The sequence below is a fragment of the Lactuca serriola genome, chromosome 1 (assembly GCF_051521515.1).
Source record: "Lactuca serriola cultivar US96UC23 chromosome 1, Lser_US96UC23_V15, whole genome shotgun sequence".
Lineage (NCBI taxonomy): Eukaryota > Viridiplantae > Streptophyta > Magnoliopsida > Asterales > Asteraceae > Lactuca > Lactuca serriola.
The window spans coordinates 10,469,312-10,486,677 of record NC_136408.1 but is presented as its reverse complement, the minus strand read 5'-3'; the positions used below and the strand labels follow the sequence as shown (position 1 = coordinate 10,486,677).

The 17,366-nt window shown below is 36.5% G+C and overlaps 2 long non-coding RNA genes across 2 annotated transcripts; both read right to left on the bottom strand.

Annotated features, from left to right (window-relative positions):
• Window positions 1–660: 660 nt before the first annotated feature.
• Window positions 661–1,450, bottom strand: LOC145067466 (uncharacterized). Its single transcript, XR_013688844.1, has 2 exons — window positions 1,317–1,450; window positions 661–1,184 (listed from the first exon to the last, which is right to left on the bottom strand). It is a non-coding gene; the product is annotated as an uncharacterized LOC145067466 (long non-coding RNA).
• Window positions 1,451–1,816: 366 nt separating this feature from the next.
• On the bottom strand, window positions 1,817–2,241 carry LOC145067461 (uncharacterized). The gene is made up of 3 exons (XR_013688843.1): window positions 2,213–2,241; window positions 1,925–2,107; window positions 1,817–1,836 (listed from the first exon to the last, which is right to left on the bottom strand). It is a non-coding gene; the product is annotated as an uncharacterized LOC145067461 (long non-coding RNA).
• Between the last annotated feature and the right edge of the window lie 15,125 nt (window positions 2,242–17,366).

Sequence of the window (17,366 nt, the reverse complement as noted above, 5' to 3'; positions counted from 1 at the left end):
CAGAATGTACTTGTCTGCATTTCATAGTTGAACTTTTTGAATTCATAGTCAAACCAGTTTATTTCATAGTCAAAAAGAATTGTCCGTAATATGATTTATTCTATAAATGGGTGTCACGCATTATGAAAAAATTTAACTGAGAAAGTAACTCCGATTTAAAAGAATAAGAAGGCTAATGGCATACTGCAATTGCGGAGGAGAACGTATCGTTAGGATTTCGGGTACAGCTAAAAACCCAGGAAGATTGTTCTACGCTTGCCCGTATTTGGTATCATGTTCTTACCGTCATTCAAATTTAAACCCTCGTGTTTACATCACACAAATTTATTTTCATACTGTGGATATTAAATTTAACAGGGACCAAAATGCGGGTTTATCAGTTGGGTTGATAAAGAGAAGGACCAATCTTCTATGGTAATAGCTAAAGTAGCTAACTCTAATAAGCTCTTTCAATCAGAAAATAAGAAGTTAAAGATAGCGTTGGTTTGTAGTTGGGTGTTGTTCTTGGCAGTTCTTGTTTACAAGTTGTAAGCTTTTCAATATTGTTTTTATGGTTTTGAAGTTGTTAGGTCAATAAATTGTTGTATTTGTAACGTTAAAACAAATGTTGTAGTCGTTCTTATGTTGAATTTATTGATAAGTAATTAGTAGGTCATTAAATTGTTGTAATTGTCGTAACGTTATATTTTTTGTCATCCGTTGAGTAAACTCTAAAGATAAACTAATAATGAAATCCAACATTAATTTGTATATACATTTATATAATCCAACTACAGAGGAGCAAGACTAGACCCCCAAATAATTTTTGCCATCCGGAGACGGAACTCTAAAGCTGCGTTCTTTGGGTCAATAAGAACACGTATTGGTTGACCTGAAACCAATTGCTCCATAAACATACAAAGAAAAACACCGCAATCTCCCAAATGACTACTTTGTTGGGGAACGTTTTCTTCATAAATGAATTGCATATTCAATGGAATCCTTGGGATGTTCCTCCGCGCCCAATACTTAATCTTGTCCAAATAATTTGCCACCCGACGTTCAAATTTGGAAAAGATTCCTTCGGATTGGAATTTTTCATAAGCACCTCTACCAAGACTGTCATAAATATGCACTTCCATTGACGCTAATCGTAGTTCCCCAAATAGCCAATGATTAGGGGATGAATGAATCGGCAATAAGACCTGTATAAGGATCAGAAAATAAAATTATATTTATTTACATCACAATACAAAAACATCACAATACAAAAACATCACAATACAAAAACATAACAAAAAAACGATATTATTTTCAATATAAACTATTAAGTTTACCGTATCAACATCCCACCAAGCAACCATGAAGTTGGGGTATGTAGCAATACCAGCCATAAACGCCCTCCAGTCCTGTCCTTCTTCCAAAGCATGAGAAACAAAAAAATTTGGAGGCATTATTGTATGTCGGTCGCTCTCAAACCGTCTCTCTATCAAAAGTCGGTACCAAATGGTTATATCCTGCACACATGATACTTTTGTTATTGACTAAAAAACAATTAACTTTTAAAAGAATTAATTAACAATTTATTTACCGCTGACTCAAACCATCCGTCGTGTGTATGCCCAAACAATGAGCTCCAAAAATCTCTATCTAACACGAAATTAAACAAACGATGTTGCACATCGTATGAATGCAATACATAATTTTGGATGACATCCTCACCGCCTGCTACGTAAGGTTGCAGGCGCAACATGGAGAAGTCATGAGCAACACCAAAAACTGGAGGAGGAACGGGGCTTGTTGATTTCATATCAACCTTCTTTTTTGTTCTTCTTTTTGCTTCGGTGTCGTGTGCAACTAAAAACAATATTCAAATGTTTAAATGTATATCTTTGAGATAATTCACATAAACATAAAATCATCAGTTTATAAATAAAACGAATACCTCGGTGTAAGGAGTGCATAAAAATTGTGATGGTTTTCGACTCCTAGGTTTATCGGGTGTAACTTCTTTGTCATCATCATCATCATGAAAATAATCTACATTTCCCGTTATTATTAGTTCGTCTTCATCCGGCACATCATCATCAAATTTGTTCCCTGCATTGTCATTCCTCTCCTCCCACTCCTACATTAAAAATAATACTTTATACTTAATAACGAAATACACATAATTTAATAAGCAATAATATCTAAATAAACAAAATATTAATATTAATGTAACTATAATAACCTCTTTAACTTCACTATAATCGTTTACATTACACACATCATCATCAAATTTGTTCCCCGCATACTGAGTACTCTCCTCCAACACCTACATTAAAAATATAACTTTTTACTTAATAACAAAATACACTTTATTAAAAATTAATTATTAAAATCGTAAAGGTAACGTCTATAACAACCTTGTCGTCTTGAGTATCACCAAAAACATTTTGAGTTGTATTGTTTTTATTCATCACTTCATCTTGCACAACCTATATTTTCAAATATAAAATATGAACACAGGTATTCATATATGTTAATAAAATTTAATAAATAATGTAGCGTGTAACTAACCTGTTCATCATAATTTCTTTGTGACACTGTCGTATCATCAAAAAAAATGTCGTTCCAAAATTGGTCATTATTCACTTCTTCAACAAAAACCTCTGTAGGTTGTCGGTTCATAAACACATGCTGCTCCAGTGCATGTAGCCGTTTCAACACCTCGTCTAGCTTGTGTTTCCCACTGCCCCGACCTCTACCATGAGAGCGACCACTGGACGACATACTAGACGAAGATTCGTCTTGTCTCCTAAAATGGTCCCGTACTGGGGATGGAACTGCTTTCCCTTCACCATATACATACTCTTGAAATGACATATAATAAAAAGATGTCATCTCACCATCACCCGGTAACATGTTTTGTCTTGGTGGTAGCCCCTCCTAAAAAATTAAACATTTTAAAAATGCATATAAAACTATAATAATCAACTTTATTAATAATAAACGAAATATTTTTAAACCTGCATCTTTGACCAAATCTTGTTCACGTCAACCCATTTCAATTTTTTTGTTCCGCTCCATCTTTTCATCCGAGGCAAGTCTTTATTTTTTCTCGATGCAAATCCACATGCACGAACAGCTGGAATCATCTCATATATCCATATCTACAATTTTTTACAATTACAGTAATAAAAGTTAAAATTAAAATAAAAAACATAACAATAAAACAATTTAAATATAAGAAAATTTTTATACCCTTATTGGAGCCGTAAATCCTGAGACGGAATACTTTAAAATTTGACCACGCTCAGGAAGTGATAAATAATGATGTATCTTATTCCACGTATCCTTAAGGTCAACATAAGTAAAATCCCATAGATAGCTACCCCAAGCGAAGCTAACAAAACAAAAAAAAACAAAATTGATTATTATATAAATTATAACTTTAATAAAATAGAACTTTTAACGTAAAGAAAATATACCTATTCCAGATATCCAAATTCTCAGCCAAATAAAACCAATCTTGTGGCACCCGATCGTTAACTTCTTTGCCCAAAAAACCTTCACACAAAATGTATATCAAACATACTCTAACTGCATCAAGGTCGTCAAGTGCTAGGAATGTTTGATTTAAAATTAAACTTTTCAGGTCGCCGATTTTCACCGAACTATTAGTATGGTCCGGAAATAGCCGTTCACGCAGTAAACATCTTTTTTTACTGCTTATTAATTTTTCCGACCCTTTTCTCCCAATGTTTTTTGGATACTCCCCAAAATTGAAGCCGGTAATCAAACAAAACTCTTCCGGCCCATAAACCATTTTGGTATTGCCTACTCGAAAATATAAACGTTTTATTCCATCTGGAGATAAAACAGGGTCCGGCCGGATCTGATGAAGGAACATTTTATGAAACAATAAAGCGTCCCCTTGTAAACGAAGGACATCAATAAAATAGCCAAAGACGGTATTTCTGAAAATAGCACGTCGGGCATCATCTAAAACTTCAAAGACTTCCCATATGTTACCGCCAGAGCCTTTTAGGTTCGCAAAGGCTTTCGTATTCATTAAACTAAAATCATGCTGCAAAAAAAAAACACAAAAACAAATTAGATAACTAAATTTTTTTTTTTTTTTAAATATATGATTACGAACTGCAAATACTTTCTTAATTACTAATATATATATTTCCGATAAAAAACAATAACATACACATATATAAACAATTTTCCAAGTTATACAACAAATATATTTACGATAGAAAACAATATCATACATAATTATATAAATATTTTCAACTTAAACATATTTTCAACTTAAACAAATTTTCAACTTAAACGACAAATATATAAACAATTTTTATCTTTCTAATTAAAACTAACATTATATAACCATATAAACAAAAAAATTTAAAAATAAAACGACAACCAAACTAACAATTTTGCAAGTTATACGACTACTTTATACAAATTTTCAACTTATACGACAAATAAAAACAATTTCTAACAATATATATACGACAAATTTTCAACTTATATAAATGTTATACTTATACGACAAACACAAACAATTTCTAACAATATATATGACAAATTTTCAACTAATACAAATGTTATACTTATACGACAAATACGACAAATATATATACAAACGACTATTTTGCAGTTTATATAAACAATTATAGGATAAGAATTTACAAGATTTCAGGTTATACAACAACTAAAAAAACTACAAAAATAACAAATTGTAAACATTATCTACGCAGTCTCTACTTGTCTCTACTTGCATTTAAACTTCAAGTATACCAAAAATATATTAAAACTATCAAACACAACAAAATTACCCTTTTTTAACACTAAATAATACAACAATTGATAAAAAAAAATAACTTTAAACATTAAAAGAGTTAAAATCTAACCATATTTGCGGGATTGTTGACATAATCCTCCATTTTCTTCAAAAACTAGCCAAAATTCCGAGAGAAGCCCAAAGTTAGAGAGAGTTTTTGTGTAGAGAATGGTGAAAAATGAAAAAAAAAAAAAAAAAAAACGTTTTTATACCTAAAAATCACCCATTTCGCAGATGAGAAGGTCCCATCTGCGAAAGTACAAGTACCTAAAGCACAACTGTGTTTTAGGTAGTTGTACTTTCGCAGATGAGAAGCCCATTTCGCAGATGAGACCTTCTCATCTGCGAAATGGGTGGCTATTTTTGTAATCTCGATTTTTTTTTGGCTATTTTTGTAATGCAATTAGTGTAATTGGCTATTTTTGTCATTTTCTCTATTTTTTAAGTCGTACCATTCGTAAAGCACTATGTACCATTCCAAAATACATAATCCGACTATATCTCAAGTTACTAGCTATGAATTGAATTAGTCTAACATTAATGCCTGGTACATCGGCAAAAAAAAAACCGATTCTTGCCTACCTTCCCCGACTACCATCTACATATCAAACTAAAAACGTTTCAAAGACCCGTTTAAAATTATGTTCTCTCATCACCCTCGTCACCATCCATATCTTTCTCCTGTAGATATGCTCACCAGCTTGATCTACGTGAATAGGTTTGATATTCTATACAACAACCTCTTCTATTTATGTAGTTACTAATCTTTAATAACCTAAACCTAGAACAGGCCACCACTGCTTCCAACGATGCCGTCATAATACCCCAACGTTGTTCATGTATCTCGATCCTCCCATGCTCGCTTTCAGCAACTCACATGTAATATTTCTCTCTCTCTCTCTCTCTCTCTCTCTCTCTCTCTCTCTCTCTCTCTCTCTCTCTCTCTCTCTCTCCTATTTTAGCCCATTGATTTTTTCCCTAAAGGGTTTTCTAATTTGGGATGAAGATGAACACGAGCTTGAACAAAACTCGAAGGTAGGTCCTTTAATGAAAATCAGAGGAAAGCTAGACGACATACCCTTTGAACACCAGTGCTTCTAATTTCACGTTGATTTTTTGTATTTTGATTTTGCAGGTTAGACATTTTTTTGCATCATTGCAATAAATAATAATTCTTGGGTATGCTTATGTTTTATTCCTACACAAAATTTCTCTTTGATTTGTAACTATATTCATTTACAAAGAATATACAACAAGTGAAGAGCTTATTGAATCTAAATAGTGTTTATTTGCTTCAAATGATTTGAATATGTTTTTTTGTGATACCGTGTAGTAGTTACATGATATATGAACTCAAGATGGTGAAATTTTATTATGGGTTTTTTGGTGGGCACTATCATGACGTCTCCTCCTATAGCTAAAATATCCTTAATCCATCTTCACCAAGTTAGATGTTAGTCCCCTGATGCTTTAGTATTTATATGTCTATTTAAGTTTTCTACTTCACTTGTATTTTTGGGTTTATTGGTGTTCCGTTTGATTTGGTGTATTTGTGATACGTTGCTCTTCAACCATTCTTTGCTACTATTTTATCTAGGATTTTAAAATTTGTGATCGGATATGGATGAAGATAAAGAAGGATGGGATATAGGTTTTCCAGCTTGCAACTTGTAAGAAGCAATTACTTTTTCCATATTTGGTTCTTTTTTGTTTGTCCTTTTAATTGCTTGAGCTTTTATGTGAACAAGGTTGAAGAAGAACCATACATGAATGAATAGAGGTTTGAAGCGCTAGAATGGAGGTTGCTTTTTGGTCTTTTTCTATCTTTGGGATGCACCCTAAGAATACTAATGCATAGGTACCCTGGAAAAGCTTTTGACTCAGCCCCATTTAATCCCAGGTCGAGTAAATGTTGAATCACGAGATCTGAGAAATATTTGTCGATTATAACTAGCCTTCCTCTATATCTGGCAAATATTTGTCTCAACTATTTCTCATTTTTTTGGTTGATTTTGCAATAGAAGCATGCATGATCAATTCTGCTTTTTTAGCTAGAATCCCTGGAAGTGTCGTTATTTCTCAGGTTATATTAAGGCCTTATCCTTGAAATTCACAAGACATCTTTATCAGAAGTCTATCGGCTCTAGGTTGTGATTTTTACATAATCAAAATTTCATCTGTATAATTTAGTGTTTTCTTGATTTACATTTAAACATTAATTTATAAATTTGTTGTTGTGGCTCAGGTATTGATGTCAACGATCATGATATTCGATTTGTGTAAGACAATTGGGAAAGCCCAGTAATCCGCAATTTTTTATTTATTTTTTGGATTGAAATTGAACATATGTTTCCTCTGTTTTGTTAAAACATCTACTTTGACTTTTGAGAGTCAAACAACTTACATTCCAACCTATAGGGATGTCAAAAAGTCCCGTGGGACCCCGATCTCGTGGGGGCCCCGTCCCGTATGGGGGGATTTGTTGAAAAAAATCGGGGACGGGGGTGAGGGCGGGGGCAAGGTTAACCCCCGTTTTCATTTCGGGGGTGGGGGCGGGGGAACGGGAAAATTTTGGGGCATCCCCCGCCCCGTTTGTCCCCGTTGACATCCCTACCAACCTAATGTTGCTTGGGGATTGGGTTGGGAAATATGGATGGATGGAATGGAAATTACACAGTTTACTTACTTCCAACAGGTATCATATTCATAGATACAATTCAGTAATTTTTGTTTCTTCTTTATATACCATTTCTTCATTAATATTAAATATTGTCTTCTTGAAGGCTGGTAGTCTTCAGTTGATGCCAGTATCTATTGAGATCACCTATGGCCTTGAGCGCATCCTTATGTTACTTCAGGTCTAGATATAGCTCGATTTATATTGTTTTGTAATTCCGTTTTTACCCTTTTGTTTTCATTTTATTGTATTTTTGTGCTGTTCAAATGTGATGTTTAGGGAGTTAATCATTTCAAGAAAATCCAATATGCTGATGGAATTACTTATGGGGAGCTCTTCTCATAGAATGAGTGAGCTATTATTGTCTTTACTAGCAAACATTTTTCAAATTTATCAAATTTGTGAAAATAAAAATCAATTCAATGATGAAAATTATTTACCAAGTTTTATATGTGGTATTGTACAGTCCCGTATTGGATTGCTTCTATTGAGGAGGTATGAATGGACTAGCCGACCAGGTGGTTCCATGTATCTATATGTTGCACCACTTTGCTCAAAATGATGACCCCTACCCACTAGCGTTGATTTTCACTTTTAGATATTGGTTAAATTATTAGGATGCACATGATGTGTCTGGTGTTATAAGATGATAACTACTTTTCGTTTCTTTTTGTGTTTGATAAGAATCCGCTTAATTTTTTTTGCAGACGAGATTGTTGATACTTGGTGTATGGCAGAGCTTAATTCAACGTTTTGATTTACAAGTTTGTTGTTTTATATTTTTTTGCCAGTTTTTTGTATATCATAAGCTGATAATTTGTACAAATGATTTCAACAACTTTATACCATGTCATTCGGTGCTTGTACTTAAAGGGTATTTGGTTTGCAAAACTTCTTTGGAAGGAATGTAATTTGTCAAACAATTGGCATATGACATAGTTTAAACTCTTGGCTGGTAGGAAATTTCAACTGTCTTTATAAATATATTAAAATGTTTTGTCTTATTTCTTATGTGGTTAACTGGTACAGGATCCCATTTTTCATGGGATTGCAAGGGGACAGGTGAAAGCTATTGGTATTCTTTGATCTAATTTACATAACTTTTCAAGTAGATTTGTGATGTTGTTTCTCCCCAAATGCTTGGTACTCGCCATTGCTGTGGCTTACCAACTTGTGATGGAGATGTTTTTTCTTTCAAGGGAAAATTTGAATATATTGTCATATTATGCAAGACTTGATGTTATATGAGCTTTTGATAAGGCATTGTGTTTAGCTCTACAAACCTTATACATTCATGTCCTATCCTGTGCCATCATTATGATGATTCTTTTTGTAATCTTAAAGGTGGCTCAATGGACTGCTTTGTGGAATACATTAAAAGACGAGTTTGAAAACGAAAAGAACATGTCAGGTGTTTGAAATATTTTAGGGAAAGAATAAATAGAGCATGCATTTACAATTTTTTAGGAATAAATTGAAGTAGAGTGTTATGATATTGTTTTGATTTAAATGTCTATAGGCTAATTGAAATATTTTTTCACTAAAGGTGGGAGGGCAATAGTGCCTACTGCAGGTATGGGTTTGAATGTAAGTTGAAATTTTGGCACGTGATGTTCGAAAGATGTAAAACAAAACCTTAATCATGGATCATATTATCCCTATTATAAGCTTGATCATGGATCTATTATGGTCAGAATACAAGAAAAAACAAGTTCCTTTTTCTTATTAAAACATAACACTTTAATTAGTTTTTGTTGTAGTATCATTTGGGAGCTTCTGATATGTCAACTTTTTTCAAGTTCTTTAAGAATTTCGTTTGATATGTCAATTTTCGTATCCCAAATCGGTTCTTTTTCGTTAATTGTTTCATGGAATTTTCCTTATCTTATATTCTTAAGTTTCAATGGATGTGCTTCATCATATAATGCTTGTAATTTATTTTTGTTTAAAAAGACTAAAAAATACTACTTTATAACTAGTTTTTTTTAGTTAATAGCAATTTTGTTATTTTGATAATAGAAGAAATAAATTTCAAAAAAGTTAAAAGAAGTGTATTTTGGTCATTTAAAAAAATTTATATTCCAGTTCCTTTTACTTACTTGCGAACTAAAGCAAAACAACAAAAAATTTAATTTCATATTATGTCGAACAAACACTTTTCATATTTTCGTTATTCAATTCTTTTGAAAAATTTCGAATTTTACAACAAACGATGTGAAACACACGGTCCCTAAATATATTTGAAGTTTCTTGAAGCTATGTTTATCAACAAAAAATAAGTCAAAACCAGTTTAACATTAAGGATTTATCACTTGCTTATACGTACTATGTGACTATTATGAATTCGTTTTGGAGGAAGTTGTTCATCAGTCTTGTCGAAAGAAAACAATCGCTGTTTGAAACAATTCCACAAAACGAAACTAATAAACTAATGTCGTCCACTGCTTTGCGCGGGTACACAGCTAGTATATATATATATATATATATATATATATATATATATATATATATATATATATATATATATATAGGGTATAGGGAATATGTGGTTGTTATGTACCTAATATTAAATATAGAACCATTAAAAACTGCATAATTTTAACGAAATACAATCAAATCTCTCTACCATCTTTTTTGTATTATCTATTAGACTAGATAATAGACTTTATACATACTTTTATAGAGTTTTAAATTTTTTATTTTGCAACACAAACCATGTATAAGAATACATTATCAACTACCTATAAATCTTCATATTCAAATTTAAAATAGAAAAATATAGCGAAAGATTGATATTATCATTAAAAACTCAATAAACTTCTTCCCATAACACATAAAAAAGAACAATGCAAATATACATATGGTTGGTGCCAAAGAAATTTATGAAGCCTACTAGATGTCTAATATAAAAAAACACATTCAAAATACATAGATGTAGGGGAAGAATTATGAAATTGGAAATAATATGAGCTCAAAATCAATAAGAAGAAGCTAACAATAAAAAAAAATGTGTTTTTTTAATCAAAATGAAGTCAATTTTGATGGTTCTATACCTAATATTACATACATGACTAGGGGTATTCAAAACCGGATATCCGAAAATTCGGATAGTTGATTATTGATATCCGAATCCGTATCCGAAATTTCGGATACGGATTCGGATATTAAACCGGATATCCGAATTTCATTAGTTTTAAATAAAGAAAATAAACCCTCCAAGAACAAGAACGTTTCCGTGCATTTGTTAGGTATAATAAGACTTCATTTGGTCCGGTTAAATGCAAGTTACCTCATGATACCTGAAGATCTTGAGAAATCAAACTCAAATTACTAAAATCAACATAAAAAAGGTAACATTTATACCATCCTCACTTTGCGTACCAAGTAAAAATGTTAATAATTTGTCTTTTGAAATTTCAAATGAAAAAACTCAATGCATTAAAACTATTTTTAATAATTTTTTATATTATATATTTCGGATTTCGGATATCCGAAATATCCGAATCCGAATCCGAAAAACCGGATATCCGAATTTCGAGTATCCGAATTTTCGGATATCTGATTTTTCGGGTATTTTCGGATCGGATTTTCGGATTTTTCGGATCGGATGTTCGGATGCGGATTTTTTGACCACCCCTATAGATGACAGCCACATATTCACTTTTCATATATATATATATATATATATATATATATATATATATATATATATATACACACACACACACACACTAGCCGTCTACCCACGCCAAACGATATGTGTGTATAGTTTTTTCATAAATTAATTTATAGAGGCGATTAGTTCTTTTGTGCAAATAGTTACTATATTTAAACAGTTATCAATAAGAGTTATGTTAGTAGAAACGAAATTAATAAAAATGAAAAATGAAAAGTTAAGATTCTTTACAAATGTACTTGAATACATAAATGATTGTGCATTATTAATAGTGGAACGTATCAAAATCTGGTGTATACAACCTTATGGAAGGCGAGAAATGACATTGTCTTCAAAAGTGAACGGCAGGCTATCATGCTTATGGTGGATGATATTTGTCTTTTTACTTTTAGTGGGATTAATAGTAGATCGAACGTTAGCAAAATTATTTGGTTGGTCTCCTATTGTCAACACTTTCTTGTAATTGCCTAAACTCCACACTTTGGTTTTGTTTTGTTAATTTTACTTGCTCGCTGTTCAATCAAACATCAAAATAAAGACTTAATGAGCGATAAATTGCTTAAACTTATATTTGGATGAGTACATGTAATAATTGATTGCATTGCAAGCACAAGTTGGTAATCAATTATGTTAGATGTCTAACTTTAATAAACCGATTGTCGAAATTAATTCTTATTGTTTAAAATTAATTATTTTTTAATGTTATTGTTTTGTTTTAATATATTGATCAAATTGCAGGTTTATAAAGATCATATAAATTACGACTTCATATTCATGAAAATAAAAGAATGCCTTGGTAGGGCCAAATCCCATTTCATAAATTGAGTTTTTTAGATTTTACAATTTTACAATTTATTATAGAAATGAAACAATTTATAGTAAATTGAGAATCAAAAGTGAGTGCAACTACTTGTACACAGACAAAATCCACCATATATTTTATTTTTATGGAAATCCTCCGGCTACAATCCCCCACAAACACTTAGTCAGAAACTGACATCTACTCTTAGGGTAAAATGACTATTCTACCCCCAATCAAGTCCAAGCCAAAGTCAACTTCAAGTTGACCCCACTCGCCGAGCTGGACCGTCAACTCGTCGAGTCTCTCACCCTCATATGAACATCACATGAAGACTCATCTGACTCGCCGAGTTGATGAACAACTCGTCGAGTTCACCTTCATCTGATGAACAAGTTCTGTCCTCGACTCGCCGAGTTGATGAACAACTCGTCAAGTTCATCTTCATCCTTAAGAAGATTGCCTTGGACTCGCCGAGTCTACTCATGCACTCACCGGGTCCCATGAATTTCCAGAACAAGGGCTTAGTCCAGAACGTTGGGTCACTCCCCGGGACTCCCTAAAACCTTTCCACACTTAACTGGGTCCTTTTGACCCTTAACTGATATGGGACAGAAGCCTTGGACTCGTCGAGTCGGCCACATCTTCTCACTAAATCTTCGATTTCTAATGTACAACCCTTGATCAAAAGATAGATATATGCTTCTACAATCGATCTACCATGTAAAGTTACAACTTTTACGTGCTTGCATGGGACTTTGAGCTCAAAAGGTCCTAAAACAAACTCTTACAATAAATGGGGCCTTCTTTGACTGCAAAAGCCACTCCTTTCTGCCTTGTAACCCCTCTAAGGACCCAGATCTGAAACATCAACCCCAAACCATGCTTGCAATCATGGTTGGTGACCAAAATGGCTTAGAAAAGCCCTAGAACTCCACAAATAGGGATCTATCAAAAGAACAAACAATGTATAGACTTTATACCTTCTGTAGACTGCAAATGATGCTCAAAATCGGATGTAGCGCCTGGTTTCTGGTACGTAAAATTTATCTTTGTATTTTTCATTTTTAGCCTTGGACTCGGCGAGTTGTAGGTCCGACTCGCCGAGTAGAGACGGGATCCGGAGCGTGTTTAAGTTGGCGACTCGGCGAGTCCATATTCCAGACTCGGCGAGTCACCGCTGTCTGATGAAACCCTAATTCCAAGGGTTTTCCCCTTATTTAAGCTAGCTTGTGCGGCCCAAGCTCGCCCCCTTTCACCTTCAGAGCGCCCTACATCAAACCCTAACTCGTTTCTTGTGAGATTGAAGTGATTAGAGTGGTTCCTTGAAGTTTTTGGGAGAAGAAGGAGAGTGGAGCAAGGAGAGGAGAAGGAGACTAGATATCTTGGTGCTATTTCAGAGTTCTCTGAGGTATATCTATACTCCATTCTGTTTGTATGCTTAAAACCCCATTAGAGCACCTTTTGAGCTCTTCTTGAACCTTTTTCCAAGCTTGTGCATGAAGTAGAATTTGTAATAGGTTGATTATCCACTAGATCTAGTCATGGTTGAGCTCTAGAAGCTCAGATCTATAACCTTTATGGGAGTAAATTGCTTGAATGTCCTAGATCTACCTTCTTAGCCTTTATTTCGCCCTTAATCCCCCTTCTATGCATTTCTACACGTAAAGTTGGAAACTTTACGTGAAAATCCTGCCCTAAGAACCCATATCTATGAATAGCATGACCTGGATCCAAGTAGAATCGCGTGTATAGTTTTTGTATGTGGCCGACTCGGCGAGTCGTTCATCTGAATCGACGAGTCGAGTTGCGAGTCCCCGAGTTTCCCCCTTTTCGCATTTGCGGGTTGGGAGTAATGATTCATTGGGTGTGAATCAGTGGGTCGGAAGCTAGACTCACTCATGAAGTCACTCGGCGAGTCAATGCAATGATTCGGCTAGTTCAAGGCAACCTTCTTAGATCAAGAACAGACTCGACGAGTTGTTCATACAACTCGGCAAGTCATAGCATAAAGTGTTCATCGGATGAAGATGAACTCGGCGAGTTGTTCATACAACTAGGCGAGTAGGATGATGGACTATTGGCCTTGGGTATAGAAGGAAAACTCGTCGAGTCTACGTCTAACTCGACAAGTAGAGATGGATTTATGGACGGACTAAGGGAAAGGGACTCGGCGAGTTGGCAAGCCAACTCGGCGAGTCTGGTCAACTGGCAGTTGACTGTGACTCAACTCTTGATTTGTAAGGGTAAATGGTCAATTTACCCTGAAGTCGGTTAGTAGTATTTGACTAAGGGTTTAGTGGGAATTATAGCCAGAGGATTCCCGGAGCGGTAGTAGCAGCAGACAGTCAGTTCCCACACAGATAGACGGTGACTTTGAGGTGAGTTTCCTTCCAGTAGTAACGGGTCTAAGGCGCCAAGGCCGGCCCGTATAGACGAGATGTTAGTATTAGAGTGTGGGCCGAGCCCATATCTCTTGGTTGAGTTGATTATGATATATCCCAGTATGATAGAGATGTCTATACTCGTTGTCTGTGTGATACTTGTATATTATTGGGTTAGCGGCTGAGTGTGGGTGAGGCCCGTATCTCTCCGAGATTGGAGTGTGGGTGAGGCCCGTATCTCCTAGATAGTGGAGTGTGGGCGAGGCCCGTATCTCCCGGAAAGTGGAGTGTGGGCAAGGCCCGTATCTTCATGAGTGTGGGCGAGGCCCGTATCTCTTAGTTATACATTGTATGCTTGCATGGTATGAGGTATTATGGGGGAACTCACTAAGCTTCGTGCTTACAATTTTCAATTTTGGTTTCAGGTACCTCTTTGTCGAAGGGGAAGGAGCTGGTGCGGTAGCGGTACATCACACACACACCTGCTTGTATTCCGCATTATGACATCTACCTGGGAGATTGTACTCTGACATTTTTATGATTATGACAATGTTTTCTGACATGCAACATCTTTTGTGAAATGAAATGGTTGTTGAATGATTTATTTCTAAATGTTTTGCTAAGTACATGTTTTAAAAACGAAAATTTTGGCTCGTATTTTTGGGATGTTACAAGTTGGTATCAGAGCCCTGGTTTGAGGGATTCGAACACACCTTCGGGGGTGTTTGAAATCAAATCGAGGGATTAAAAGATTTTGGAAAAAGAAATGTTTTCTAAGAGGCTAGTAAAGGGTTCTAGAAAAAGGAACGAATTGTGTGATGTGCACGATCGGCCAAGCTCAAGTAAGTACTCCTCAAAGTACCCATACAAGCTTATGTTATGCTTATCAGTTTCAGTAGAACAGCATGCTAGAATAGGACTAAGGATCTAGGAGTGATGCCTTATGTGCCTGCTTTATGTGCTTCAGTGTGTGAAAAGTTGCATGCTAGAATTGAGTAGACAGCAGTAGGATGGCATGTTTAGGTTATGCCTGATAGTGCAAGTTTAGCATTGTATGCTAGTTCAGTTTCTCTCTACGATGATAGAGTTGCTTGAGGTTGTTTCCTTTATGTCCAAATGTTGTTTGCTTTGTGCTTTGTGGGCTTTGAAGTGATGGGAGCTAGCTGTTAGGTGAATACGATAAAGTCACATGTGATCAGGGTTGAATAATCTCACAGTGTTGGATTTGACCCTATTGCGTAGCTCTTGTTTGAGTCCTAACCGTGGTAGGGAAGAGTCCCTCACTCGAAGGATTATCCGAGCCTCGTCACATGTGATTGTATTCAGGTAATGGCTAATTGGCATCACCAAGAGGCCTTCAACAGCTGAGGACTGGGTTGGGTGGAGTCAGAGGTTTCCTAGGGTAAGCCTAGGATAGGAGTAACAGAGATCAGCGGTAGTGAAAGGGACCTGGTGGAGTCAAGGCAGTCCTTGGAGAAGGTACGGATAGATGTGGAAGGTAGTATGGGCCCGTACTACTGAAAGCAGAGGATCCGTACCCGAATCGAGGAATGCTAAGATAAGACCAGGGAACTTGTAGTAAGTGTGATTCCTCCAGAGGTATCAGTATCGCTAACAGTTGTTATTTCTTTTGTATTTCAGAATGGTGGTACTACGTTCGAGGCCAGTAGTTGGCAGTTTAGGAGAAGGATCAGGTTCGGGATCAGGTTCCGAGCCAATAGATGAGGGGCTACGCGAGTTCATCGCGTCTGAGATCACCAGAGGCATCCTTGAGTCGACCCCCATCATCTTCGGGTCGATCAAGAAAGGGATATTGGAGTTGATGGAGGATCACCTCCGGGCATTCAGGAGCGACATGGCATCTGGCCAGTCGAGATCTCGCACGCTGTCCTTCAAGGACTTTCGGGGCAGTGGTGCGCCGAATTTCCACGGGGCAAAGGACGCCATAGCTGCCAGGCAATGGATTGCCGACATTGAGTCTGCACAGATGATTAGCTTCTGCCCTCAGGGGTCGAAGGTGAGGTTCGCAACATGGTGTTTACGAGATCGAGCTAGGGATTGGTGGGAGTCCGTGGGGGACTCATTGGGAGCCTCGGCTGTCAAGGCTATGACTTGGTCAGACTTTGCGACCAGGTTCAGGGCGGAGTTCGCGCCAGCTGTTGAGCTTCAGCAGCTGGCCAGGGAGTTCTTGGATATGAGGCAGACGACGGAGACTGTGGCAGAGATCACCGCCAAGTTCCGGGAGAGGGCATTGTTGGTGCCCCAGTATGCGGGCGATGAGGATATGAGGAGGACCCGTTATCATGACATGCTACGGGCTGACATCCGGGAGCATGTTAGCTTTTCAGCTTGCCCTACCCTGGAGTCCATGATTACCAGGGCGAGGGAAAGGGAGATTGATTTAGAGCACATTCGGAAGAGGAAGGCAGAGGCGGGGTAGGTGGTTGGGGCTTCGGGGAAGAAGCCTAAAGGATCAGATGGGAGGCCAAAAGGCCAAGGAGGACCGGGCCGCTGCGGGAAATGCGGTAGGACGCATGAGGGAGCATGTAGGATGGGATCAGCAGGCTGCTACAAGTGCGACAAGGCAGGGCACTTTAGCAGGGATTGTACTACTCTTGTCTCGGTCATCCAGACATCTGAGTTGCTGTGTTTCCACTGCAACCAGAGGGGCCACAAGAAGGCCAATTTCCCCCAGTTGACAGCATCAGCGCCGGTTAGGGCGCCGGCTCCAGCTACCCTGCGGATTACAGATGGCCGGCAGGGTAAGGCAGAGGCTCCAGTGGTGAGAAGTCGGGCGTTTCAGTTGACGGAATAGGAGGCACGCGCCACACCCGATGTGGTGACGGATATGATTCTTTCCTTCTACTTAATTTTTATGATGTTATGATATTGATATGTGCTCTGTGTATATGCATTAGGATCGTTCCATGTGAACGATATTCTTGTCCAGGTGTTGTTCGACTCAGGTGCCACCCGATCATTTGTTTCCCTTGCGCTTAGCAAGAGGTTTACTG